The sequence below is a fragment of the Babylonia areolata genome, chromosome 3, assembly GCF_041734735.1.
Source record: "Babylonia areolata isolate BAREFJ2019XMU chromosome 3, ASM4173473v1, whole genome shotgun sequence".
Classification (NCBI taxonomy): domain Eukaryota; kingdom Metazoa; phylum Mollusca; class Gastropoda; order Neogastropoda; family Buccinidae; genus Babylonia; species Babylonia areolata.
In genome coordinates, this window is record NC_134878.1 from 19,125,702 (window position 1) to 19,131,701 (window position 6,000).

The window sequence follows — 6,000 nt, forward strand, 5'->3', positions numbered from 1 at the left end:
AAAAGTTGGATTGATTGATCGATTGATTGATTGATCTATTTATCTATTTGTTTGTTCTCTGTTTTTCTCACATTCGGAGGATAAGCCGAGTGCTTAGGTACACTTTTTATTGTTTAATGGCGACAGTTTAATCACAGGTGCAGTCTCCAGGTCATCTTGAAAACCTGCTATTTTTCTCATTCCAAAACTCTCAGTTTTCTTTACTGCCCTTCTCTGTTTCTTTCTGTGTGTCGTCCATCCCATTCAGCCTTCCCGGCACATCCACATGCACTTTCCCACTTCCCAGGCCACTCCCCTGCCGTTATTGTCATGTTCAACACACTGCTCTGCTGTGACAGCTTAAAAGTTACCTAGGCAGTGAGGTCGCTACCACAGGGATGGGCACTAGCTTGTTCATTGAGCCAGTGTGTGGCCTTTTTATGTATTGGTTTGGGCACCAGGTGTGCTTTAAAAAAAAAAAAAAAGTTATGAGATGTCACTTGTTCCGATAGTACGGTTTCGTTGACTTGTCACAGCGAGTTTGGTGATGAAGGTGACTGAAAATTCATGCTTGCATTTTACTTCTTAAGACTATGAATTTCAGACATCATGCGGGATTTTGTTATGTTTGTTGATGTTGTTGTTTTGTGTGTGTGTGTGTGTGTGTGTGTGTGTCTGTGTCTGTGTCTGTGTCTGTGTGTCTGTGTGTGTGTATGTGTGAAAAGCTGCAGAGACTGGTGTGCTACGATCTGCCAAATTTAGGTGGACGGTCGTTTGGAATCAGTCCTTCGTAAAAGACATTGTGCGCAGACGAATCTCTCTCTCTCTCTCTCTCTCTCTCTCTCTCTCTCTCTCTCTCTTCACAAGTTCAAAATGCACTTTCCCCCCCTCTCTCTCTCCATGTCTATTATCTACTACTACGTAACCGAACGTACATCACTTACATATTGTCTATGATGATTATTGTTGTTGTTGTTGCAAAGGTTCAAGTTATAATCCGAAACCCTTTCGAGATGAGCAGTGGCCCATAAATGAATAAACATCCGTCCATCACTTTCTCACCACAGAGCGGTCCCCCGAGGTCTTTGAAAGCACTTCGCGTGGCAGACATTAAGCAGCGTTTAAAAGCATGCATCAGGCACAACGCGTAACAATGGTTACGCGAAACACATGACAAACAGGACAAAACTGAACTAAAATAACTCGTCCTTCCCACTGATGTCGCTGATGCATGATCAGATAGAACACCATTTTTCACACACACACACACACACATACACACACACGCACACACGTACCAACCTTTCAAAACCCTCTCCACCCCTTACCCCCCACCCCCACCCCCCTCTAAACTATTCAGTCTCTTTTCAAGCGAGACTGAAAGAGCTGTCATGACATTCTTTGAGTTTGCGACTTCAATCACGGACCTTAAAAAAAAACAAAACAAAAAAAACATTATTTATAAATAAATAAAGACTGAACGTGACTTAGGTGCGTGGGAAGGAGAGCGGCATGAGAGTGCGGAGGGAGGGGAGTGGGGGGACACTGTGTTGTGAAACAGACTTGTGCCTTTTAAAAGCCTTTGATATTACTTTTTTATTCCTTTCATATTTCATGGGAACTCTCCCTTCACTGGCATGGGGAGAATAGGATAACAGACCTTGGTGTCATTGGTTGGCTGGTTGATGGAGATTCAATGATTTGAAGTTAGAAAAATGGGACAGGAAATTGTTTGGGTGCCGTGACCCATGCCCCCAGTTTCTGTAAATCATGTCACCTGAGGTGGGTGTCGAATGTTACCAGCTGACTGGGAAGGTGTGGGTTTATTTCAGGCACACCCATGTAGACTTAGCTGATTTCAACAAAATATACCTCCTGTGTAAAAAAAATTAAATTAAATTAAAAAAAAGCTTGAAGTTTTGTTGTTACCTATTTCGACTTCTATACACGCCCTTTCATCACATCGTATAGAAAATCGGAGTATGCAATATATATTTTTTAAGAGTTGAAAATGCATGAGAGTAGCAGAGTTGCTTACTTCCAGTCCGTAACCATAGCTTTTTTCCCTTCCATCGGCAGTTTGACGTCGACTTCACCCCCTCAACCCCATAAAAGAAATGAGAAATTAATGAAGTCCACGTAGATAGGATTTGAAATCTCTCTCGCTGGAGTGCGTAGCAGAAAGGAGAAAGAACGTTCCATTGACCGTAACTGCGTGTAATCTCAACCTGAATGATTGGAGTTGTAAGACCCAACAGTAAAAGCTGTCATGGTCAACAACAAATAGGATGTTAAGGACCCCAACAGTTAAAGCTCCCATGGTCACGTTGTTGCTGATGGGAGTCGCGTGCAGAGTCGGGGTTTGCTATTATCTCAGTTTGCCAGGCAAGAAAGAGTTGAGTTTGATGACCCTTTGGCTTGCCGTCCTTGTGGTCAAATTGTTCACCACGTCTTGGTCCGGTGAAGGTTGCGTCGTTCGAGGGGGTGATTCCTGGATGTCTGTCTGGGTGGGAGGCCCTTCTGGGGCTCCATGCAGGAGTCCTGGTTGACTTAAAGGGTGAAGTCCCGGCTGTTCTTTTTGCATACCAGTTGGAGGAAGCCTGACTGTTTGAATGGCATGAAGTCCTGGCTGTTCTTCTTGGGTTCCATGGGGGTGGGGTAGGGGGAGTCCTCGTTGTCTGAAGAGGGGTAAGTCCTGAGGCTGTTATTCTTATGTTCCAAGGTGGGAAGTCATGATTGTGCGAAGTGAAGGGGGCAGGTTTGGGGTGGTGATGGTGAAGTCCTGGCTGTTCTTCTTGCGTTCCAACGGGGCAAGTCCTAGTTGTGTGAAGAGGGAGGAGGGCTTGGGAGGGGGAGGGGGAGTTCTAGCTGTCCTTCTGGCGTTCCAAGGGAGGACGTCCTGGAACCTGAACCTCCACTCCTCCCCCTTTTATACCACACCTGTCCTTCCCATTCTCCCATTCCTCCGTTCCCCAGCTTACCTCCCCCTACACCCCATGATTGCTTCAGTCCCAAGACTGTGGTGTCAGTGCCCGATACAGACCTTGTACAGCTGCCCCCTTTTGGGTCAGTCACTGTCAGTCCCTGCACAGTACCATGGACCACGCAGTTTTCACCCACACACCTTGTCCACATCCCGCTGACACTGTCGGTCCTGAGAAAGGACTGGTCCATGGGATGCTTAGCTCACTTATAACTCTCACCCCACCCACTCCTCTCTCTGTCTGTCTGGTTTTTGTTTTGTTTTGTTTTGTTTTGTTTTTTATCATCGGGCTCGGACTTGCGTCTTCAGATACACCTATTATGATGGTTGTTTCGTCTGTGTGCTTAAAGCATTTTGACTGTGTGTGTCTGATCCTAATATTCTAACCTGTGTGTGTGTGTGTGTGTGTGTGTCTGTCTGTGTCTGTGTTTATGTCTGTGTCTGAGTATATATAGAGAGTCAGACACACAGTGTTTGACTGATGGTAAAACATTGATCGACTCGTGTCCCTGGTCAATGCAGCCCTTTCCGTGGCCGCCAGGCCCTCCATGTCGGCGGTCGTCAAAGCAAACATGCCACGCGCCACTACAAAGTGAACGCCCAGGCATTCAACTTCAGTGCAACGTGGGGTTGAAGGAGGAAGGGTGGGGGGGATACAGGTGTGTGCATGTGTGTGTTATGTCTGTTTGACATACCCCCCACCCCGTCACCGCTCCCCTCCCCCTCCCCACATCCCCACACGCACACACACACACACGCACAGCTGTGGCCAACACAATGGCTTGATAAACCCTGCACTCAGGGGGGTAGACATGCGGCTTGTAGCTCAGCCTGAAGTGTCATTCACAGGAAATGTCGTTGTTACGGTTTTTCTGTCTCTCTGCTGCGGTTGTTGATCATAGTAACCCAGACTCCATTCCACTGAATCTTGGAAGCCTCCCCGTGAAACAAACTGCGGGAGCACACACAGCTCTGTCCAGTTCATGAGGACATTCATTTTACGATTCGTCAGTATGTTGTTGAAAGATGTACAACGTGTGTAAATTGATTTGTCGTGAAAACCATCAAAGGAATTATGGACACTAAAACTAAACACAACAAACAGATAAAAACAATAAATTGCGAGTACTTGCAGGATCTTTCACAAGACATACTAATGGATTTGCGAACCTTAAAACACTCATATATATATATATATATATATTACCAGTTCTGATTCAGAATAGCTTAATGGCTACAAAGAACTCGCAGTGCGGAGTATTGTATTGTCAATGCCATCTGGCCAGTATTTGAAGATAGGAATTAAACAGTCACAAGGAGACGTGATCTGAAGTCGGAGTATATACTGCATTTATCCAGAAAATACAGTGTGTGGGTGTGTTGGGTGTTGGATGTGCGATATCGCAGCATGAAAATAAAGGGGTTTTATTTTTTGTTTCAAATCTCAGCGGGAGAAAAAATAAAGAAATAAGAACGGCTCAATGTGTCTTGAGGTCTGTACCGTCATTCTGTGCACCACTTCCAGGTCTTGACAGACGGGAGAGACGTGTTTCCTTGCGACGTGTGTTCTTCCACTATTTGATCTGATCTGACGTGTATTGTATTGAAGAGGAGAACAAGTTGAGGTGTCTTGGACTGTGCCAAAGGGCAGTAGACCGCGAGTCCAATATCTTGTGCTCTTTTTCGTGGCCAGTGTTTGTAAAATTCGTTTTGTCTGAACCAGTGAAAACCATCAACCGTCTTCTGGAGGGGGGTGTGTGTGTGGGGGGGGGGAGGAGTGGGGGGGGGGCGAGGGGGGGGGGATGCGGCGCGTGCGTATGTGTGTGCGTGTGTTGAAAAAAATGAATGCGTGTGTGCGTCTAGTAAATCGCCGTACAGTGAATAAGACAACACATCACTGAGAAGAAGACGTTCAAGATAGTGAAAAAAAAAAAAAAAAAAATGTTGCAGATGGCAACGTGGAGGAGAAGCAGCGCTGTGTCCACCAAGACTGCTCGTCACTCTGCTGATGCCGCAGCAACCTGGCTGAGGTGAGAACGCCTGAGAGCCACCACCTCCCCCACCCCCACCCCCTGCCACCCCTTCCCCCACCCACATCCACCACACCCCCCACACATATACTCCGTATCGCCCTCATTCTGCTGAAGTAAGGTGGTGCTGACCGTTCACCACCCTTCCCCACCCCCACGACCCCCCACTGACCACCACCCCACCGACGGCTCCATTCTGTGTGTGGTGATGGCCACAAGAGGAGTTATTGAGGACGGATTACTGGCAGGCCGCCGCCGTGCTGACATAACGCTCACTGTTGCCAGGAAACCCCAGACCAGGGTCTTTTCCTTGACATGCTGACAACGGCCAGAAAATAGCGCTGGGCTGAAGAAACAGGCATCAGCGAAAAGGGGCGTGGTAAACATGAGAATACTACACGTGTAGAGTAGTGTTTGTTTTTGTTTTATGGTTTGTTTGGGGTGTTGTTGTTGTTTTTTATGTATGTATGTGTGTTTGTTTTTCTGTGGAATCCAAGTTAGCGTGAGAACACCAAACAAGCAGGTGCAGATTGGGTCAGTGTGACAGGGCGGGATAGCCGTGGGAATTTCCAGTGCAGTGTCGCATGGTAAGAAAGCACAAAATAAAACAACACTGGATAGCCTGCAGAATTTTTCAGTGAAGATTTTGACTCATAAGAAAATTTTGAACAACATGGAGAATTTTCAGTGGAATGTTCATGTTGCCCAGTTGGCAAATTATTGGACACGCAAGGGAATTTCCAATAAATTGCTCATCAGTCTGAAACCACTGGATAGCCCGCTGACTGTGCTGTGAAGGCAGAACAACACCAGATTGCCAAGTGAATCAACAGCAGTAATCTGCTGATGGGCAAAAGTAAAAAAAATAAATGAAAAAAAAACAACAACCAAAAAAACACTTAGCACTGCTCAGGACATGTTGAAGCAGAAATGTGTGAGATTTTTAATTCTGTTGAGATGAGTTATATTCTAAGCATATTATATGTAAATTGAATACTGGGCACTGTC

General features: G+C 46.1%; 1 protein-coding gene across 1 annotated transcript in view; it reads left to right on the plus strand.

The window, feature by feature from the left end:
• The window catches only part of LOC143279818 (serine/threonine-protein kinase NIM1-like), a 43,129-nt gene that overhangs the window by 26,573 nt on the left and 10,556 nt on the right, over window positions 1-6,000 (plus strand). Inside the window, exon 2 of the mRNA XM_076584015.1 lies at window positions 4,913-6,000. This exon is cut by the window's right edge and continues 660 nt beyond it. The gene's annotated coding sequence lies outside the window, so the exon portion shown is untranslated. The remainder of the gene's footprint in view (window positions 1-4,912) is intronic.